This window comes from Epinephelus fuscoguttatus, linkage group LG14 (genome assembly GCF_011397635.1).
Source record: "Epinephelus fuscoguttatus linkage group LG14, E.fuscoguttatus.final_Chr_v1".
Classification (NCBI taxonomy): Eukaryota; Metazoa; Chordata; class Actinopteri; order Perciformes; family Serranidae; genus Epinephelus; species Epinephelus fuscoguttatus.
This window is the reverse complement of record NC_064765.1, coordinates 43,082,817-43,103,032: the sequence shown is the minus strand read 5'-3', so window position 1 is coordinate 43,103,032 and position 20,216 is coordinate 43,082,817. Positions and strand designations below refer to the sequence as shown.

General features: G+C 40.9%; 1 pseudogene; it reads right to left on the bottom strand.

Annotated features, from left to right (window-relative positions):
- Positions 1 to 1,119: 1,119 nt before the first annotated feature.
- Positions 1,120 to 20,216, bottom strand: part of LOC125900329 (MAM domain-containing glycosylphosphatidylinositol anchor protein 2-like) — a 36,720-nt pseudogene continuing 17,623 nt past the window's right edge.

The window sequence follows — 20,216 nt, the reverse complement described above, 5'->3', positions numbered from 1 at the left end:
TAAGCAAAGCAAACATAAAATAAAATAAAAGGCAAAACATTAACATCACAAAACACTGAAAATTTTGCCAACTCTAAATGGACAGCGCTTTGAAATGCGGCGTTCACTAAGTCAATAAGTGCCGGATTAAAAGTCTAAAAGTTTCTCGTCATTTTATGTTTTTGTTTTTTTTTCTTTAAAAGCTGACCGGTTAGTTACCAGATAATGAACATCAGACTACCAACAGCAGAATTAACCAAATCTGACGTCCCTAACTGGCATTATTTGAAGGAAAGGTTTGTACAGTTGGAACCATGAAATGTTTTTAACATGGAAAATTACTTCATACCAACAAAATAATTTCACCTTCATTATCTGTCAATCGACTAATTGATTAATCATCTAATCCTTTCAGCTGTACCTGTGTATGTCAGGTACAATCGTCTATAAAGCTTCTTCTTCTGTCCATCAAATCCCTGCAGGCGCCTGAAGGCAGCACAACACATACAGTATGATGATAAATGTGTTGATTTATTCTGACTGGAGAACAAACAGCTGCACTGATGTCTGACAGATGTCAGGTGATGACCCGCAGAGGGTCATGTGACCAAGCCAAGCACTGACAGGTGGAGGTGTTTACCTTCACAACATCAGCTGATGAGACGTCTGAACTTTCTGTTTGAACCCTGGCTGCGTTTGCTGCGAGGAGTTAATGTGAGGATCAGGAGGAGGCGAGGCATTTACTGACAGTCTGTCAAAACTCAACATCACAGAGCAGACGAGTTCATGTTCAGATCGTCTCTCCTGGTTTGTGTTGTGTGTTTGTGTGTCGCCGCCTCCCGCTGTGAGTTTGTCCTCTTTCTCTTCTCTTCTGGTGGTTTTGTGTTTTTCCTATTTTGACATTTCTCTGCAGTTTTGTGTTTTTTGGGGGGTTTTTTTAGATTCCCGTCAGGATTTCTGTGTGACAGCTCAACATTTCTTTTGTTCTCTTGTTTTTTTTAGCGTTTTTGTTTTATTGTTTTTTCATATAAATAGAGAAGCAGCGTGGCAACAGACAGAAACCTCACAACAACACTGCATGAAATAAACAAACATGTTTGGGATATAAAACAACTGTAAAATCTCATATTTAGGTCTCAATCACTCTGGGACATAACAAATAGAAATCATTAGATAATATACTGTAAATATTTACTGACTTTATTCAAAAGATTATTTTTTTATTTTGTCAGAGAGAAATTTATTCCTAATTTCTCCAGTTTTTGTAACTGATCATGTTCTAAGTTTTTTTTATTTGGCAGCACGGTGGTGCAGTGGTTAACATTGTCGCCTCACAGCAAGAGGGTTCCTGGTTCGGGTGGGGGATTCGAACCCAGGATGGGGGAGCCCTTCTGTGCAGAGTTTGCATGTTCTCCCCGTGTCAGTGTGGGTTTCCTCCAGGTGCTCCGGCTTCCTCCCACAGTCCAAAGGCATGCAGGTTAATTGGTGACTCTAAATTGTCCATAGGTGTGAATGTGAGTGTGAATGGTTGTCTGTCTCTATGTGTCAGCCCTGTGATAGTCTGGTGACCTGTCCAGGGTGAACCCTGCCCAGTGTCAGCTGGCAGCAGTGCCTATGTCCATTATTTTTACAGTCTATGATGTGAACACAGTCACTGTGTTGCTCTCTGCATTTAGACTTTATACTTATACACTAGTCTAAGGCAGAGGTTTCTGTGAGGTGCTGTAAAGTTAAGCTGGTTCAAAACACACATTAAACACACATTAAACATGACTTAATAGAGACAATTTCAAACACAAGTACACAAATCGACTTCACTATAATTCGCTTGACACATTTTCCACACATGTACAACATGCTAATGCTATTAGCACAAGCCTATGGCATTTTACACTGTATGAATTAGCCTAGTGGCTAGCGGCGGAGATTTCTTCTACTCATACGAAGCCAGAAACAACAGCAGCATTTAACAAAGGTAACGTTACAAAATTCGTCTCCATTACAACTCACAAGGTTCACTGACAAAACAACTGTCTCACACTTAACACATTTTCCAGACAAACATAACATGCTAACGTTATTAGCACAAGTGTATGGCATTTAAGATTTTATAAATTAGCCTAGTGGCTAGCAGAGATTTCCTCTGTTTAAAGACTTAAAATACTATTTCATGGAGGCTTTATTGTTTTCACAATTTATTGTTTCTTAACTGTGAAATTAAATCAAATGACTGCTTTGTTTCCACTGAGGGAAATGGTTTCAGCTTACAAAAATAAACAGGAGGTCTGCTTCGCTATGACACGTATTTCTGGGGAGGTGCACGTCAGGTTACAGCGTAGACTCGGTGTCTATTCGATGCAGAAGCATAAATCCCACTTCAGACATGACTCTGTCTGTTGTACTGATGGACATTAAACTGAATATATCAGGCATTATAGTACAACTCCCCATCTTAAATGTTCAGTCATTATTTAACCACCAGTTTGAATTTGATTTTAATTCATTGTCTACACGCATGAGTATGAGATAAGACAACATACCGCTGTACGTGATGATGCGTTCAGTTGCGTCGCCCTCTCCGTAGCGGGTGATGGGGGTGAGGCGGACCAGGTAGGACTCAGGTTTGATGAGTTCGGTTAGGTTGTAGGTCAACAGCTCCCCCTTCTGGATGTTTCCCTCCATGGGAATCTCCTGCTCCCACCAGCGAGACTGACCCATCTGACACACACAGACACAAAACACTCGTTTAGGTCACTTATAAGGACACAGCATTAAATCATGTTCATTCATAATAAAGACTAACCTATAACCATGACCTGATCCTAACCTTAAGTCTACACCAAGTATTAACCTTTGAACATTTTTGCCAAAATGTTTATTGTAATTGTTGAATGGTTGAACGAGGGTAGAACAGCACCGGGAAGTATGTGGCGTTTGTTGGCGAGTTTTCTTGGAAATTTTATGTTTCTCACTCCATATGTAGGGTTCCACGACCTTAAATCTAAAAGTACAACAAGCTTATATGTATTCCCTTATACCAGTTTCAGCCATGCTGCGAAATCTTGGTTAAATAGCCAATTTTAATTGAATTTGAATGGGGAAGCCATGTCGTCCAGGGTACAATGACAGCTAGCAAACAGGAAGTGTATCCTCTCCTCTGAGCATCACGGCCGGAAACAAAATGAGTTGTTTGTTACAGTATCTCAATCTGTGTGACATTAATGCAAAAGGGCATACTGGAAATTATTTCTTAAAAATGTTTCAATTATTGTGAGATTTTACAGAGCAATGCCAGAAAAAAACAATTCATAAAATCCTACTTCCACTGACTTAGGACTTTGGTTTTAAGACTTTTCAAAGATTGATTTACGACATTTTAATACCAGTAACGCCCTTTTTTAAATTAATGAATTCAATGCCTTTTAAGACTGTTTAAACTTTTGTGGGAGCCCAGAAATCTGTTTTGCTGCTGCCCCTGTCCACAGCAGAGCGTTGCTTAGCTCCCATGTCAGTACTCCAGGCTGCTTCTCCAAACTGGAGGTATCCTGAATGCAATCTACTGTCGGTAAAACACTGACTATGGATAAGTACCTCATATGACCACTCTTCAAAACATCCAAACTGTCCCTTAAAGTTAATTCCACTGACACACTTATATTCATGGACTGATAAGTTGTGTATGCAATGTGAAATTTTGAATTTCTTTATCTGATTGAAATCAAACAAATAATGAAAATGAATGTGCATGGAGGGGGAAATGATTCCCTTTATTTAAATAATATGCAAACAAATGCACTCATCTCAAAAGGTTAATATACACGCCATATTTATATGTAAAGGGGAACTCGTACTAAAACTAACTTAGGAAAATGAACACATGGTTTGATTGACTTAAACCTATTGTTCAAATATTTTAACCCAGAGCGAGGACTGTAGATATGCTCTCGGTCACTTACATTGAAAGGCTTTATGAAGGGATGTTTTAATGTCCCCTATGAGCAGGAGGAATTACTGCAGTAAGCAAAAACCATTTTAATTCATATGACTGACTACTGTTTTAAGACAGACTTGAAAAACTGTGAACCCCCCCTTCATCTTGTTGAGTACAGTGTTATTATCAATGGACAAAACACCACTCTTTCTTCTCCCATAAACTCACATTTCTTCATCTCTTTCACTGCTGTGTTAACGGCTGCTCTCATGTATTTGTTTCATTGCTGAATCACTGTTAAACCATCTGCTGAATAACTCAAACGAGTTGTTGTGACCTTCCTGCACTCATTGACGAGAGCGAAGGTCCAGACAGAGCGATCAGAGGACCTTGACGGTGTCTCAGTTTCTTGAGATATTCTTGATGAACACCGGTTCTGTCTGAAGGTCTCGTTCTCAAAACAGCCCTTACATCCACATAAGTTCAGCAGAGATGGACCAGAGTTTTCTTTCTTCATCAAAATACAGAGCTGAGGGTGATATTTTATTCATCAACTAGATTCTGTTATTTTATACTCCAATAAATACTTCATCCTCCTCCTCCTCCTCCTCCTCCTCCTCTCCTGACTGCCATCTCACCTCTGTCTCACTTCTCCTGTAAACTTGTTGTCTTCCTTATTTTTCCTGCGGTCTCTCTGCATCATCATCATCATCATCATCATCATCATCCTCTCTCTACTCTCTCTCCTTCCTTCTCTCTTGTTCTTCTTCTCCGTCTTATCATTTTCTGTCCCTTCAGCACTTCCTCTCTGCTCCTTCTCCCTCTGCAGCACATTGCTCTGTATGAATGAAAAGACAGGCGGGTTGCCATGGCAACAAGCCCCCCCCCCCTTCCTCATTCTCTGAAGCCGAGCCGATGCTGATGCTGCAGGAGCCTCAGGTACACTCTCAGCATCATGTCCAGCACTGTGTGAAACATTATATTTCTATTCTATAGTTAGTCAAAGAGTTTTTTTCATCAGACTTCATAAAGACCTAAATTTTTTATTTTCTCCAGATGCTGATTGTGACATCTAAACATTTAACAAGAATAAGATATGACAGGCACTGTATGGATTTAGCTGGATTTAAAATCTGAATTGGTTGCTCCCTTCTTCATTTTAGAAACAGGCCTAATTTGTGCCGGATCAGTTGTCGTCTGACATGTAGTTTGAGGTCACAACATTCTGTTAATTACCTGATTCAATAATGCAGGACACTCATATGGCTGCCTGATGTTAGAAAGGTTGCAAGTTTGATTTTCCAACAAAGCTGCAGTCAAAAGATCTGTTTTAAACTATAGTGGGCTGATTTCAATAATACAGCAGTATTAGACCATGGCAGCAGAACATTCTGGATTCTGATTCGTTGGAAGGGGCAGATTAGCTTTTAGTAACCAAACTTTAACCCTTAAACCAAGTCTGAACCTTAAAACAGCCCTTTGAAGAAGTGAGGAACAAAACAAGTCCTCACAAGGCCAAAAACTCTATTAGGTCCTCACAAGGTCTAAAACTCTATTAGGTCCTCACAAGGTCTAAAACTTTATTAGGTCCTCACAAGGCTTAAAACTACTACGTCTTCACAACGTCTAAAGGTCTACTAGGTCTACAAAAGGTCTAAAACTCTACTGCGTCTTCACAAGGTCTAAAACTTTGCCCGGTCCTTACAAGGTCCAAAAGTCTATAACACCCTTATAAGATCTAGAACTCAACTAGGTCCTCACAAGTTTGAAATCTCTACTGGTCCTCACAAGGTCTAAAACCTTACTGGGTTGTCATATGGCTTAAAACTCTACTATGTCTTCACAAGGTCTAAAATGTCTACTATGTCCTCACAAGGTCTTGCAGTCTAGGTCTTTAAAAAGGTCTAAAACTCCAATAGGTCCTCATAAGGTCTGTATGTCTACTAGGTCCTTGAAAAGGTCAAAACCTCTACTAGGCCCTCACAAGGTTTAAAACTTTACTACATTCTCACAAGTTCTAAAACTCCACTAGGTCCTCAGAAGATCTAAAACTCTACAAGACCACAAGGTCCAAATCTCTATGAGGTCCTCACAAGGTCTTAAAGTCTACTGCGTCCTCACAAGGACTGAAAGCCTACGAGATCCTCACAAGGTCTAAAACTGTATGAGGTCCTCACAAGGTCTTAAACTCTACTAGATTCTGTTTGTGTCTGCTACTATCATGTCTTTTCAACAGTTAACATCTTCTTGAACATGTTTTATGTAATTGGTTGAATTACATTTCGGAGAACGTTTAACATACTATATATCTGTTTGCATTCTGTAATATCTTTTATTGAAAATGAAGTTTGAAGTAAGTGGTTATAGTTGTAAGTTAGTCAAGATGTGTCCTGAGTTCAGGAGTATTTTTCAAAGTTGATTTACCCATAAAATTCTTTCATAAAACGGAGATTGTAGCTTGAACATGTGTGGATATATTTCATTATCGGTGAGTTTTCTTTATCCACTGTGACAGTTTCCTCCTGTTAGCGAAATGCTAATAATATACATAATGGAAGCAGTGTTAGCATTAAGTTTATGGACCCTGACAGGTGGATGTTTGTGAATGCGTGGGCTGACAACGTCATATTTAGGTTCTAGAAGCAGCTGTTTGTTGGTGGAAGGTTGGTGGTTCAAATACCTGAAGTTTCTTTAACAACTGACCTGAGAGCAGCAACAGTCTGTTTTCATATTAAAGAATTCATATCAGACTGACACAGATTTTAGGGCTGTTTATGTGTTTGTCTATCAGATATGATCATTTTTCATTAAACAATGACTCATTTTTACTGCATATTAACACACACACACACACACACACACACACACACAGTCCTCTGATGAGTTTAATCTGAATATTTTTACTGGCTCATAAACCCTGTGGACCAGTTTTATTGCCTCATCAGGTTTTATCGGCTGTAACCAACGACATCAAAACAAAACAAAGACTTCATTCTCATGTTTTGTCACATTTATGACTTCAGACATCAAACCACTCATAACAGTTCATATACATGAACACGGAAAGTTATCAGATTAATAAAATCTGATTACCGGTAAAAACAGTCTGGTTTCTATGTCTAATCAGTAAATTAAAACCAACATACTTTCTGCTTTGAATTGTTGATATTAAAATGTGATTCAGTTTTTTGTCGTCATGTTTGAATCATGAAGGAATCAAATATATCGTTGTTTTCTTATCTGATAGCTTAGATGAGATTAAAACAAAATTAATCATAGGGCGGCACAGTGGTGTGGTGGCTAGCACTCTCGCCTCACAGCAAGAGGGTTGCCGGTTCGATCCCGGGCGTGGGAGCCCTTCTGTGTGGAGTTTGCATGTTCTCCCCGTGTCAGCGTGGGTTCTCTCCGGGCACTGCGGCTTCCTCCCACAGTCCAAAGACATGCAGATTGGGGACTAGGTTAATTGGTGACTCTAAATTGTCCGTAGGTGTGAATGTGAGCGTGAATGGTTGTCTGTCTCTATGTGTCAGCCCTGTGATAGTCTGGCAACCTGTCCAGGGTGTACCCTGCCTCTCACCCAGTGTCAGCTGGGATAGGCTCCAGCACCCCCGCGACCCTCAAGAGGATGAAGCGGTTAGAAGAAGATGAAGTATATTCTTACTTTTTCTTATTCATACTTATTCATTATTTTTCTTATGTAATTTCTGCCATAGTGTTGATCATGGCTCTCTGGTCATTGTACTGTGATTGCTTGCCTCCTATTTGGAGCTGTACATGGGCTGACCAAAAATGGGGAAAAAAAAGGTTTTTTTTATCATATTTATTATAATTAATGATATAATAATTATTACATTTATAAATATCATGATTTTTCCCCAATATTTACCAGGAGCGCGACCTGATTGCTGACTTGTTGGACATTTTCTGTATAAATGTGTATAGTTTTTAAATGTCATTATCCAGTGTTTATATTGAATGAGCGAATAAATTAATGATTTTTATTCCGGTTACATACATCTCAAGAAACAGATTATTTCACACAAATTTTCTCACAGTCATTAACTGAAAAGGAACAGGCTAAAGCCCTAAAACTCTAATAGGTCCTCACAAGATCGATGACTCTGCAAGGTCCTCACAGGGTTTTAACTTTACTGGGTCCCCAAAGGGTCTAAAACTCTAGGTTCATTTTTTGGTTGACTATTAGATTTTTATTTTATATCTATTTTATTTTTGTATAATTTTATTAATCATCATTTTTTACTTTAAGATTTTCACTTGAGTGTGTGTTTGTTTCTCCTACTATCATGACTTTTCAACCCTTTTTTTTAAAGATTTTTTTGGGGCATTTTTTAGCCTTTAATTGATAGAACAGACAAGTAGGGGAGAGAGAGAGGGAGTGACATGCAGCAAAGGGCCACAGGCTGGAGATGAACCTGGGCCGCTGCTGCAACAGCCTTGTACATGGGGCGCCTGCTCTGCCACTAAGCCACCGACGCCCCGACTTTTCAACCCTTAACAGTCTTCTTGAACATGTTTTATGTAATGGGATTAATTAGATTTCAGAGTGTGAGGTTTGTTGATGACACTGTGTACTGACCTGTCTGATACCGAGTCTGTAGGCCAGGATTCGGTCCACGGCGTTGGGCTCCATCTGTGTCCACTGCAGCTTGAAGCCATAGACTCGGGGTCTGTTCTGCCACAGAGCGCTGTAGGTGTCGTAATAAAACTCCGGAGCATAGGCCTTCCCTGAGGAGACAGAGGAGTCAGAGAAGGAGAGAAGTCAACTACGACTCCAAAAATGCATTTCACCAACTAAAGTCCAATCACAGAGCTTCATATACTGTTAAGTGTCTTCCACTAACAGTGAGCTGAAGCTAAAGATTTGAAATCGTTTAAATCGGTACAGATTTTGGATCAGTTTGTGATGAACGTAGACGCCATGGTGGTGAAGTAAAGATTCAAGTAAGTCACAGTGTCCATGTTTGTTTGGTCCACCGAGAGAGAGAAGACGGAGAAATGATGAAAGAGCAAAAAGACAGAGGAAGAGTCAGGGTGTTAATCTCACAGGCAGCAGGATTATAAAGCTCAAGTTAATATGACAGTAAACAGTGTGTGTGTGTGTGTGTGTGTGTGTGTGTGTGTGTGTGTGTGTGTGTCAAGAGCACATCTGTGTAGTAGCACGTTTGTATGTCAGCTCATACACACACACAGTCAGCATCAGTGTGTTTTGTGTGTGTGTTCCTGCTGATGTGCAGGCTGGAGGATTAAACCACTGAAGAAGAAGAACTCACCTGACTGGACGAAACCTCCAACATGAACGACCTAATAAGAGAAAGCTGAGTCCTGATTGGCTGACACAGCATGGTGACTCAGACTACTTTTTTCTCCTAAAATTTAATTTCAGTGGTTTGAAAAATTAATCCTAACTCAAGGTCCACTCACTCATGTTTTCTACAGACCGTGGGACGGACTTTACTCAGACGCCATGACAGCTGAGAGCTCAATAAAAAATGAGCTAAAACACAACAGAATATTGGACCAAACAAGGACCACAACACTAGAAAATAATGCAGCAAATATTGGACCAAACAAGGACCACAACACTAGAAAATAATGGAGCAAATATTGGACCAAACAAGGACTAAAACACTAGAGAATAATATTGGACCAAACTGAGCTAAAACACCAGCGAATATTGGACCAAATATTGGACCAAACTGAGCTAAAACACCAGAGAATATTGGACCAAATATTGGACCAAACTGAGCTAAAACATCAGAGCATATTGGACCAAATATTGGACCAAACTGAGCTAAAACACCAGCGAATATTGGACCAAATATTAGACCACACTGAGCTAAAACACCAGCGAATATTGGACCAAATATTAGACCACACTGAGCTTTATAACCAGAGAATATTGGACCAAACCAAACATCTCTTTTTAGGCAGTATCAGGTTTCTCTTTGGTCCACACCACTATTCTGTGGACAGCCTTCATACAACCCTCAATTAACTGACCCAAACAAACAAATGCATCAGAGTTAGCTTGAGGGAGAACATAGCCTTACTGTTGAACAGGTATTTTAGTGAGTTTGAGAATTTCCTTCAAGAAAAGAGACACAGAAAATGAGGATGTTGATGCTGTGGAGGCACATTAGGCGAAGGAAATGTCAAGGTGAATAACAGAGAGGTCCATTCAGTCTGAATATCAGCTATGATCTAAAGTCAGACTGATGGAAACATGAATAATGAAAACGTGAAGATGAATCTTTTCTGCTGCTTCGACTCTCAGAGACAAAGGGAAAATCCCAACATTGAACTTTAGTCTTTGTGTTTCTGTGAAGGTGTGAAGAAGGGTCGTCAGGTTGTTTCACAGTCTGATGTCAGAGTTTCACTTCTGTTCTGTCAGTTTTATTCTTAAGCTCTGCTGCCATCTCATTGGCTGCTGCAGGATGAGCCAGGTTTAAAATGCCACCGGCGTGTTCACACCTGATTAACAACACAAACTTCACCTCAGCAACGACAAGCCCGACATAATCGCCGTCATTTTCCATCAGCTCTCCATCCTGAGCTTACAACTTCCCCTCTTTAACTGCTTTCTGCTGCTGCCTGCAGAACGCGCTGCTGCTCGCCGCTCGACGTGATAAGAGGCTTAACGCCGGCGTCGAGTTTACAGGAAGAGTCTCGCAGCGCTGACAGGGCGTCTCTGCAGGGGAGCTTTCATCAGGAGAGCACGGAGATATGCGTGGACTCAGCCGGTACTTCCTGTGTGACGTCTGGTGTTCACAGAACGCTCTCAGTCTGAAGATTCACTAACGACTCAACATTTATATTTGAGATCAAACCAGCCTTTTATCTTCTACCTTAATATGATTCTGGTAACCAAACTCAGGGTATCGATGCAACACCAGCGCTCCGTTTTCACTGCGGCTGCTAAAATGTCAGTCCTCATTGTCTGAGCTGTCCTGCTTTATCAGACTAAATGATAAAATGTACTTCCTTCATGCAATGGGTCTAAACTACAGAGCCCTCAAATGGTCATGGAGAATTTTTTTTCTGAGCATTTTTTTGTTCTCTCGCAGTGACAGTATCAAAATTCAGTACTGTGTGACAAAATTCAGCTCTAAGTAGTGCATGAGGTGAATAATAATAAATGTTTTCCCCTCGAGGTTTACCATAGCTCAGGACTACAAACTCATATACTCGACTGCTCCTGACAAGAGCTCTTGTACAGACTCACTGCCCCCCAACACTAGAAGCCGAACTGCAGCCTGCACCATGAAAGATAGTGAACAGACCACCTACAGAAGGGATATTTAACTTGTATATTTCGTTTATAACCCCCTGCCATCGGGGCAATGTTGCAGGATCAACTTGCAACCGTTTCCTGCTACTTGCCAAAAGTACCTTTAATTATATTTCTCTTTGTGTGGGACAGTTTCAGATATTTTTCTGTGGTATAATGTAGCAAATTAGTAGACTTATGTCGGGTTCACACTACATGACATTTTGTCTGTGCCAACGGTCACTATGTCACATTAGGCGATTGTTGAGTCATAAAATTGTGCCTCGACTTGGCCAACAGACATGACAGACTACATGATGGTCCATACCAATCATCCCTGGTCGTCTTTCACGATGTGTGTGATGTCATCGGGTTATTCTTGTCCTTTTTTTATTATTATTACTATTATTTAAGCCACTGTGTCTGTTCAGGGGACAAATACTTTTGTATAACTCTATGGGTAAGTAACTACACTAGAAGCTCAGAGAAGTGTGTAAGACTGTGACTCTGATTCCTGGTCTCAACTCTGGGTTGTCAGGGTTTTGAATTACTGATGAACTTGGACAGGTTCCTAGATATGAGAGCAGCTCCATCCAAAGTGGGATGAATGCCATCTCTCCTAATACCAGGTTTTCCCCAGAAAGTTTGCCAATTATTTACGAGGCCCACATCATTTGCTGGACACCACCTGGACAGCCAGCGATTAAATGATGACATGCAGCAAAACATCTCATCAGTGGTCAGATTTGGGAGGGGTCCAGTGAAAACTATGGAGTCAACATAGTATTTGCAAATGAACACACCAACGCGACATTAATTTTAGTAACCTCTGATTGGTGTAACTGGGTGTCATTACCGACAACATGAATAACAATCTTACTGAATCTATGTTTAGCCTTAGCCAGCAGTTTTAGATTTGACTCAGTGTCGCCCGCTCTGGCCCCAGGGATACGTTTGAATATGGTCACTGGTGTTGCTAACTTCACATATCTCAGAATAGAGCTGCCAATGACCAGAGTTTTCTCCTCAGCGGGTGTGTTGCTGAGTGGGGAGAAACAGTTAGAAATGTGAACAGGCTGCTGGTGAACCGCTGTCTTCAGCTTAGTACCGAGCTTCTCTCGGACAGTTACCCAATCTCCTGGCCGGCGACAGACAAACGGGAGCAGATCAAAAGTAAAAATATAAAAATACATAGGGAATAATAAATAACGGCCGTTTATAATGTAATCTGTCTCACTCTATGTTACTATTGGTCAAAGTGACGGGAGCAGTAATGAACGACAAAAAGAAAATCAAACATGCTAGACTTTTTGTTGGAACGTCATGAGGTGTCCCAAACGTGGCATTGGTTGTCATTAACTATGACACACAACACAAGATGAAACAATGGATTATCACGTACGACGCTCTTTGTCGTTCACGAACCGAGCTTACACTGTACGACGCTGCATGGGGCTAAAATCGGGCTGATATCTTGTGCTGTGAACCCAACATAAATCCATTCCAATTATGTTATGAATCTCAGATGACCAGTATGGTTGTATTTTTGGGCCCAGAAAACATGATACTGATTGGACAGTGAGTTTCTGCATTGTCTCCAGCAGAAGTCCCGCCTCTGTAGGCCTGTTCACAATGGTGTTAGTCATGATAAAGAATCTCACAAGCATCTTTAGCATCTCAAAAATGTGATTCATGTGGAGGAAGAAGAAGAAGCGGAAGCATTCCTTACATTTCAGTAGAGTCGTCTCACTGTTCGGTGCCCAGACTCTAATTAAAAACTAAATGTTGACTAAAGGAAATAAAGCAATGTAAAAAATGAGGATGTGAAGAAATGTTTGAGGATTCACAGTTTATGAAATGAAACGTGAAGAAACATCTCAGTAAGGTCCTTTGAATAATGCAGAGAGGTGTCAGAGGTGCGAAGAGAACAGATAAATAAAAGTTCCAACACACAGACGTCTGTTGTGTTTTAGCCTCGCAGACCTGAAGTGTTCAGAGGAAGTCAGGTACTAAAGGCAGGAAGTTTTTTTCATCTTCCCGCAGACACTAACGTGTTTGTTGTCACTTCAGATGTTTGAGAGGATGTGAAGGTTTCCTGAAGCTCTGCACATTATTATTTATGACACATTAGAAAAAACACAAGAACTCCCCTGAGGAGGCTCTGCTTCAGTCTGCCAGCACACAGGATTTAAAGATGAAGATAAACACTAATTAATCATCATGTTCTCGTCTGAACGCAGCTCAGAGTCCCAGCAGACCTCAGGCCTGTTAACACAGCTCATCAGCAGCTGTACTGGGTTCACTGGGATACTGATACTGGGAGAATGGAGGAATAAACCTCACCAACAGATACACTGGGTTCACTGGGAGACTCATACTGGGAGACTGGTGGAGGAAACCTCATCATCAGTTATACTGAGTTCACTGGGAGACTATGAACCTCATCAACAGCTACACTGGGTTCACTGGGAGACCCACTGACTTGTTCACACCTTCCGGTCTTAAACAGCGTCCCATCATGCACCAGTCAAGACTCACCTGTAACCAGGAAGGTGCAGCGCCCCGCCCCGGCCTCGTTGGTGATGTCACAGGTGTACTCGCCGTAGCCCTCCCTGTTCAAAGCTCTAACCAGGTAGCTGGTGTCATCACGCTGGTCGCTGAACTGTCCGACCGTGAGGAGGCGGGAGCCAAGCTTCCACTCGTACCGCAGGAGGCGCGCCGGGTGAGCTCGCAGCAGGCAGGTGAGGCTGAGCGCCGAGAGCCTGACGGATCTCTGTGTACACCGGCTCCACGACGGGGGGGACTGTTGGAGACGGAGAGACAGGAAATATGAGACGATACGGCAGGAAAGACAAATCCCCAAATCCTAAAAACAACAGACCTTCTTCATAAAAGTAATCTGGTTATCAAATCTAAACATTTAAAATTAATTTATTTATATACTTTGTTTGCAGAAACTGTTCAACAGCTGCACTTTATTTTCACCAGCTACTGGATCCAAACACTGGAGGTTGTGTTTGACATCTGAGAAGCTGACCAGATTAAATTATTGATCTGGATGAGACTCCTGAGACTGATGTGATCACCTGTGAAAACACAAACTGTGATCACAGAGTGATGCTCCCTGTTTGTGTCTCTAAAAGACAATGTTTGGAGTGCAGATGAGCTTTACAAAAATTACATTAACGAGAGGAGTTTCATTTTGGCTTTTCATCAAGTTACTGATGGAATATTTTTAGTTAATTAGCTACAGCTGATATAATCTGTGATGCGAGTCGTCACCTGGATGTTTTCTACATTTGCTAATAAGACAGACTGAGGGGATAAAAAATATCTCTTGAAGCTCAGTGAATTAGAGGCTTTAAGTTACCTGAAACTGGCTCCATAAAGAGCTCAACTATAAGCACTCTTCAGAATATTTCCATTTAATCAGATAGAGCTTTAAAGAGCTGCAAGAGCATGATACTCAATGTATCTGCCCCCACACACTGAGGAGTGATGACAGTTGACAATGCTTCAAATATGAATGCTGCTGCAAAGAGACTAGAAATTCTAAAACATGGATGCTTCACACACACAAGATCTACACTATCAGCACAGTTTCAGATGAGTGTCACCAATTCAGTATCTGACCAAATGTCTCCCCTTCTGTTCCTGAGATATGACGTTAAGTAATGGTCAAAAAAACATTATGAAGTTGACCTTTGACCTTTTAGATATAAAATGTCATCACTTTATCATTTTATCCTGTTAGACATTTGTGTGAAGATTTGTCAAAAATAGTGTATGAATTCATGAGATAAGGCCAAAAACTTGTTTCCGGAGGTCACAGTGACATTGATCAGCAAATTCTAATCAGTTTATCTTTGAGACTAGGTGGACATTTGTACCAAATTTGAAGAAATTCCCTGAAGGTCTTCTTGAGATTATCATGTTCACGAGACTGAGACAGATGCAATGTGACACTGACCTGCCTTTCTTGAGATATTGCATGGATGAGAATGAGATGCACCAAAGTCTAATCAGTCATCACTGAGTTCAAGTAAACATTTGTGCCAAATTTGAGGAAATCCCTCTAGGTGTTCATGAGATATCATGTTCCCTTGACCTTTCTTGAGATATTGCGTTGATGAGAATGAACCAGTGTAAGGTCACAGCCACCTTGACCTTTGACCACCAAAGTCTAATCAGGTCATCATTGAGTCCAAGTGGACATTTGTGCCAAATGAAGAAATTCCCTCAAGGTTTTCTTGAGATGTCATGCTCACTAGAATAAGACAAATGCAACGTTACAATGACCTTGCTCTTTGGCCACCAGTATCTTATCAGTTCATCTTTGAGACTTAGTGAATGTTTGAGCCAAACTTGATGAAATTCCCTCTTGGCTTTCTTGAGATATCATGTTCATAAGAATAAGGATGCAATGTTACAATGACCTTGCTCACTGGCCACCAAAATTGAATTAAGTCATCTTTGAGACTACGTTAATGTTTGTACCAAACTTGATGAAATTTCCTTAAGGTGTTCCTGAAATATCGCGTAAATGAGAATGAGACAAATACAATGTTACATTGACCTTGCTCTTTGGCCAAATTTGACAAAAGTCCTTCAAGGCTTTTCTGAGATATCGCGTTGATGAGAATAAGGTGGATGCAAGGTTACAGCAACCTTGACCTTTGACAACCACAAACTAATCGGGCCAATGTTGAGTCCAAGTGGACGTTTGTGCCAAATTTGAAGAAATTCCTTTCCCATTCCAGAGAATGAGATGAACAAGCAGGTAACATAATGCCAGCAGCCACAGCTATCACCAGCACAGAGACATAAAAATCCAAACAGACCCTTTTTTGTAAAATCAGGTGTATTTTCAATAATATTATATCAATAACTACCTTACAAACTTTGAGGATTTTACATATTATGTATGTGTATATTATCGATATTTAAATCATTAAATCAAATACTTCCTTTAACCTTCTCTTTTCAGGACAAAAAAACATAACATATTTTCTGCTTTTTAATCAATAAAAATACATTTCTGTGATGTTTGTTTTTACTTTAGGTTGTATCTTGTTATGTCTGATCCTGGAGGGACCTGATCTCTCCACAAAGAGATCAATAAAGTCTAATCAAATCTAATCTGTTAATCTGATCTGAAGTTGCATCTTGGCTCCATGCTCAGTGTGTAAATGAGGCTGTTTGGAGATTTTCAGGCCATCTGGGAAATTATCATCTGATATCTACAACACAAACACACACACACATGCAAACACACATGTTGGTTTCAGTATACTTATGAGGACACTGTCATAAAGGATGACTGTGAGCTCGAGCCTCACGAGTTTAATGTTTATGTTATATTTATTTAACTCTTTTGTTTTAACTTTGAGCATCTTTGGATCGAAACCTCTGGACCTGCATATTCATACAAACCCAAAGACAAAAGAAAAACTGATCTTTCTTGAGTTTAAAATCCAAAGTTAATATTTAAAACTGTCTGAGGAAAATCAAATCATTAAGTTTCATCACTTTTTGTGTGTTTGAACAGACTTGTTGAACCTGGCCTGACCTGAGAGTTCAGTTTAATACTGGCTGTATTAAACTGATAAAATAAATAATACGTCTGAATAAATCCAGACTGAGAGAGACTAAATTTAAGTGGCTGCTGCGTCTCATTTTCCTGCTCTCTCACTTCACTCTTTAATGAAGCCAAAATGCCTCTAAAATAACCTTAAACCTCTTAAGAGTTTAAAATATTTAAAGTCAGACGGGCGTTAACCTCTGTGTCGCAGCACTCTGCTAAAGGGCACAAAGGCAGAGTTGGATCTGTCTGTTTAAATCCCTCCAGCAGAACTTCCTCTGAGGATTTCAGCCACATTACAGGTGTCACTTCACAGATTAACGTCCTGCTGTCAAACACGGATCAACAGACGAGGGACCGGCAGCTGCAGGCGACCGTCCTCTGACCTCTCTGCAGCAGAGAGACAGTATGAATGCTGCCTGGCTCCAGGGACGAGGCAGCGACAGCTCCGCATCTTTAATTCAGGCAGAGAGGTCAGAGCAGGACGACAGAATTTGAAACTGAACAAATTAGAAGCTAACGTGGAATCTGAGGTCGTTATCCAAAAAAAAAATACCCCATCAATTAGATTAGTTGTGTTTGACTGGTGGACTCTTAACTTCCTGTGCACAGCTCTGCGGACGTGTCAGGTTAGTGATGGAAGGATTCTGATGTTAGATCTGATCATGAGAACAAAACAAGTAAAGACAAACTTTCAAAAAACATGTCTTAGATATTTTTGTGTGCCTACATAAGCCCCCGATTGTACAGAAAGCGTTTTAGGAGTTGGAGGCGGCTTTTTGTAATTGTTTTTAATGAGAATAAAACTTTTTGCTTGCGGTTTTTGCAACGTGCCTGGCGTTTCCGTCGGAGCGTTCTGAACTCCTTGAGTTGAAAAATCTTTAACTCAGAGCAGAAAAATGCCTAAAGTCAACTCTGCCTTTTTCCTATTGCCCAATCGGATTATTTGAGAGGTAGGCCTTCTATGGTAGTCATGACAACAAGTTTACAGTTGGTAAACAATGGAGGAGAAACTGGTGGTAGTGGTTGCTGGATACCCAGAGCTATACGGCCTGATGATAGACAGCAGGTTGTCAAACTGCCCCTGAGTCATCCTAAAATCTGCCTGGAAATGTCCATGATGGAGGAGAAGCTCCTGGACCAACTGGTGGTACTCCCCATGATCCAGCCTCTTTTTTAGGGTCTCATGTACCCACACAGATCTCTGTTTATCTGCTGACAGCCTCTCACCCTCAACCAGTTTCAGCTCGTGCAGTTGGTTTGTGGTGAGAAGGTGTTGCGACCTGGATGTGAAGCAACTGCAGTCACATGACACATTGTTTGGGTTAAACATGAGCATGTTACAGTCCTGGAGGATTATTAATGTGCACCTCCTCCTGTACTGCCTTAATATGCACATTCAGCACATCCAATGCATCAAAACATTGTTTTCTAGTTGGAGCCGCGTTTGCCTCGTTTTCAAACTGTATGCTTTGACTAAAATGAACAATGACAGCAATATAGTCCACGATGAGCAGCGCTAAAATCAACCTGCGTAGTTGTCCCTCCATTGTGACATTAGAAAGCGTCACATTTATCTTGCAAGTGTACTCTTCTTCAACGTTTGCTTTACTTCCTGGATTTTTCCCACATGGAAATTCTGACCAATCAAGAGCAGCTTTCTCACAAGGCATTTGATCTGGTCCTCTTGTAAATGCTGCCGTGAGAACACGAACCAACTCTAGGCAATTATACAACTTTGTGACAAAACACATTTGACTCACTGAAAAACAACCAGTATTGTTGTTTGTTGGTTTTGAACGGTGGTTTGCAGCTTGGTACGCGTCTCTCCTTTGTGACACACCATCCCCTCAACCACTTGTTGACAAAGTCAGCTCATATACAACATCACTTTAGAAACGTTAATATGGCGTGTACAAATGTAGAGCCTGATCTCACTCTGAAGTCATCAGTGCTTGGGCAGTGACTTGCTGCATCAGAAACCAACAGAAAAAGGCGTCCTTGAACGGTGACATGATTCACGGCTGGTTGCAGTTATAGGTCAACGGCGCCAGGCAGCGTTAGTGTGAAACACAGCAGGACAAGGACGAAAGTTAAGGCAGGGGGCGGATGGGAGGTTTGGTGAATGGATCCAACAAACACAGACTTTCACCCCAGAGAGCGGTGTTCGCTGTAAGACTCTACAGCCAGATCCTGTTGTTTTTTCCTAAACCTAATGTCAACAACCAACACACCCAGGGTACCATGGACATTGTATGTGGATGTGGAAAGTCCATGACCAAACGTCGATATGTGACGAGGTCATAGTGAGAATGTGTTGAAATGTAAGGTATCCGTCATTTGCAGAAACGCAAAATAACACTTCCTTCTGGTCACTGTGAGATATGAGAGATTATAAAACCTTCTGAGACATTACTGTGGGCTTAAGAGGAAAAATACTGTTCTCACCATGAGAGAGAAAATTAGTTTAAACTGATTTAAACTGATCTGTTCTTTATAAAATAAATGTGCAGATGATGAATACACACACACACACACACACACACACATACACACAGAGAGGTCACAGACATAAAGGTCTGCGGTTCATCTCGACCCCGCAGTTATGTTTCCAGGACCTTCCTCCTGTGAGGGATTCAGTCCAGGAACATCTAAAGGTCAGCTCAACCCCTCTGCTCGGCAGCGACCTTCAGCCGAGCTCTCCAATTGGACAACAGAGACCTGCTGACCCTGCCGCTTAATTCCCACAATGCACTGCTGAGACTGGTGTTCCAGCTGGTTAATGAGCTCTTTTCTACCGTCTTTATGTTGATAACTCTGGTGTGGAAGTTTTTTTGTCTGGGTGCAGTCTGAAGAGCAGCGGCAGTGGCTCTGCAAGGACGCTTCACATTCAAATTAAAGTTTAATTCAGATAAATTATCCCAATCACAGCAGATTCAACAGCAGCTGCTCTGAAACGACGCTTCACTCTCCACTTCAACTTCACTCAATACAATAACCTGTTACCAACTTCCTGTCTGCTGACGGTCCTCTGAGGGAACTTCAAGAGGTCCTCAGAAAAAAAGACTATACTGGTTTTGGATGTTTCATGACAGCATTTTTCAAATCAATGCTACACGTTATAACATTCATATTATGAATATAAATTCTACAATATTTAACTAAACAACAGATATATAAAATGTTTTTATTCTTCTGTCTGTCATCTTTTTGAATGAATCTTCTCAGTCAGAAAACTGTCCTTTAACACTGCTGAACCACTTTTCTCAGTCTGTGGGGACGGTTACACTCACGTCTTTACACATCACTAATGTCCCCGTAATGCTTTAGAAAAACAACCTCAGAGGGATTTTATACAACAACAACAACAACAACAACAACAACAGTCCAGATAGTCTGCTAACTCCTGTATTAAGCAGGATTTATACTTGTGCGTC